A 3,056-nucleotide genomic window follows, 5' to 3' on the forward strand; every position below is an offset into this window, starting at 1 on the left:
ATATATATATATATATATATATATATATATGTCAGAAATTTCTTATTTGGAGAAAATTCAGCTTCTTGTACAAAGATAAAAAATTTGAAAATTTTTAATTTTCAGCAACCAAAACATTTCAGCCAACACATACATATTTTTGGCTGAAATTCCTAAAATGGAAAATTTTGACCAAAAATGGGAATTTGTCATTTTTCAATTAAAATGTTTGTACTTTTTTGGAGTTTTATTTTTCTTCTTGTTGTTAGCAATAATAATGATACAAGTAATAATAATAACAATAAATTTTGGGGATAACAGATGCTTTCAATTTTAAAGTGTTTTTGAAAGCCGGTTATCAACCAGAACAAGGTTTTGCCCAGCCTATTACTACAACAGTAATTAGATTCCAGTAGTTGCAGAGTGTGCTCCTACAAAATATTGACTAGTGCTTTATTATAATGAATGCTATATTAATTATATAGCAATGCTATATTATAATTACATCTACATCTGTTGCCCTCTCACCTGTCTGCAGCATAGACAATTGTGAAGCTAAGGCAGGTGACTTCAGCACCAGCTGCTCTGCCACTGCTCCATGCACCACTGCTGCCCAGGCAGCAGAACTGCTCAGTTGTGCCTCTGGGTGTAGGCATACCCTGACAGTACTTTTCATTCTTCTAAAAAAAATGGTCATAATCCAAAAATTGACATCAGTTAGGTTTCCTTTGTAAAATGCTTAGTGTTTTACTGATGGAAGTTCCACTCACTAGAATTTGTTGATGTAGTATATTAAAAACAAAGTTGCTAGACTTTGAAACTGAGTCTTCCATGCTGTTTTTCTGCCATAATTGATTACAGCCTGACTGTTTGGAAAAAAATATAAAACTTAATAAAAACTTTTAGCACAGCTATCTTGTTCAACTTCAACTTCTTGTTCAAGCTTCCCTGCCTGACTTTTGGAATGATTGAATCTGTGTGGCCATCATAGAAGCCTTTGGAAAAGAACTTCTTTTATTTAAGCCACCCCAACTGATCATCTTTTTCATGTTATTATTGTGTTCATTTTTCCTTCTTTTATTCTACCTTTCCTGGTGTTATAGGACAGATATTTTGTATTAGCTTCTGTTTCTTTGACTGTACCCACCCTGATGTTATAGATCAGATGCACACACTATGCTCCTCTTTACTTCACTCCCACTTTTTGACAATTTGAATGTTGTTATAAAATAAAATACATATTAGTATTTTTTGCCTCAATAGCCCATGCTTCTTGAAATCACCTGTATTTATCATGCATGAAGTTTAGTGTAAAGTAATATCCTAAATCAGCAATTATTCTTAACCTTTTTCATGTTGGCCGTGCCATCCATTTAGAAACATGGGAGAGGCAGCATGGTTGTGATACTCTCTTCCCTGTTTGAAATTCTGTATCCACAAGCATATTACACTCAGGTGTATGGTGCACCAGCACATACAAGCAGACTGGTGAAATGGATCTGGGTTTCTCTGGGTGACTGAAAATATGATAAACACGAATACATACAAATGACTAACTAAAATGTAACTGAGGGCATAATCTGTGTATCCTGAGGTTACTAGGAAGAAAACAGGTATGGTAACCACAACAGTAGGAATTTTATTGTGGCTTGACTTTGGGGAGTTTAGTCCAAGTCCTTTCTTGGGGATTTGAACGCATGTGTTTTGTAAAAGCAAACTGAGTAAAGCACATACTGTTGGCATCTAGCAGGCATTTCATATGCATGTGGTGCAGTGTTATAGGTCCTGACATACCTTTCAGAGCCAAACTCTATATACTCAGCTGGCAGCAAACAAAAAAATGTGTTTTGGCTGAATGAATTCTGGCAAGGGTGTTTTGAAGCTACAAAATTTGGAATTGCAACAAATACTGTTTAATTAAACTGGCAGCTTAGAATAGTTAAATATAACTTCATTTTCAAATCAAAGGACCTGCTTGCATGCTTTTGATAAGCATGTGAAAGGAACACTGCAAATAGAACTTTTTCCTCATCCTGTAAAGGTCTTTTGCCTCACGGTAATGTCTCTTGCCTTAGCTTGGGCCCTATGTTAAGAATCTAGGAAGAATCTATGCGAGAGGAAGGAGAATATAGGCAGTGAAAAAGTGAGAGAGAGAGTGGAAAAAAACATCTCCAGCCCTTTATCAGTTTCAGATAAATTTTGCTGTGAAAGATCATGCTATTCCAGGATGATTTCAGAATCTGGTTCAATAGAAATCCTTTTGTGTACAGAATGGAAATAGAATGGAGGAAGAAAAAGTATAGGAAATTAACTAATTATAAAGGCAAGACTCTGTGTAGGTAGCACTTCCCTTCAAATTAACACTTGAGTCAGTACTAGTACTAGTTTGTAGTGTTAGGGGAACCAAAAGGACCTATATTTTGAATAAACACCACAGTCTTATTAAAATTATCTTAATAGACTTACTCTTTTAAGCAGCTTTACTTGGCACAACACAAAGTTGGTAATAACAGTAAAGTTCTAATAAAGAAGGCCAAGACATGTGACACATTTCACAATGCTGTAACTTGCTTCAATTTTGACCACAACTGTAAATTATACCAGCCTGGAGCATACAGATAACCAACTTTCTTGGGAGTATACGCTACATTAGTCACTATTACAAGGCCTTGGCACTAATTGGTGGGGAATTTGGTAGTCACTTGTTTGCATGGAGGATAGATGGGGGCACATGACACCTACACAGAGAGAGAGAATGTACCAGTGTAGTTGTAGCCCAGATTTTTTCCAGGGTAATTTTACACAGGATTCTTGGAAGGTACACTCATGTAAAGCTCCTTGTCATCTGTTTGTTCCTTATTAATTTTCCTTTATATGAGTATAAACCCTGGTATAAAAGTGTCATGGAAGTGTAATCAGAAGTACAGAAAGGGAACTTTTAGTGCACAATGACAAAAGGTTGCATCAACATCTGCCTAAGAGCTTTGTCATAAATTCTAGAGTGCCCTCTGCTGGCACCTTATCAGTTAATTATTTTCATATGCACACACCTTTTATTTATAGGGTATTCTTGAAAC

At 35.7% G+C, this 3,056-nt stretch overlaps 1 protein-coding gene across 3 annotated transcripts in view; it reads left to right on the forward strand.

Moving 5' to 3' along the window:
• PIEZO2 (piezo type mechanosensitive ion channel component 2) overlaps positions 1-3,056 on the forward strand; it is a 655,640-nt gene that overhangs the window by 170,439 nt on the left and 482,145 nt on the right. The window lies entirely within an intron of this gene.

This window comes from Gavialis gangeticus, unplaced genomic scaffold (assembly GCF_001723915.1).
Source record: "Gavialis gangeticus isolate Ggan-Ray unplaced genomic scaffold, GavGan_comp1, whole genome shotgun sequence".
In the NCBI taxonomy this organism is placed as follows: Eukaryota; Metazoa; Chordata; order Crocodylia; family Gavialidae; genus Gavialis; species Gavialis gangeticus.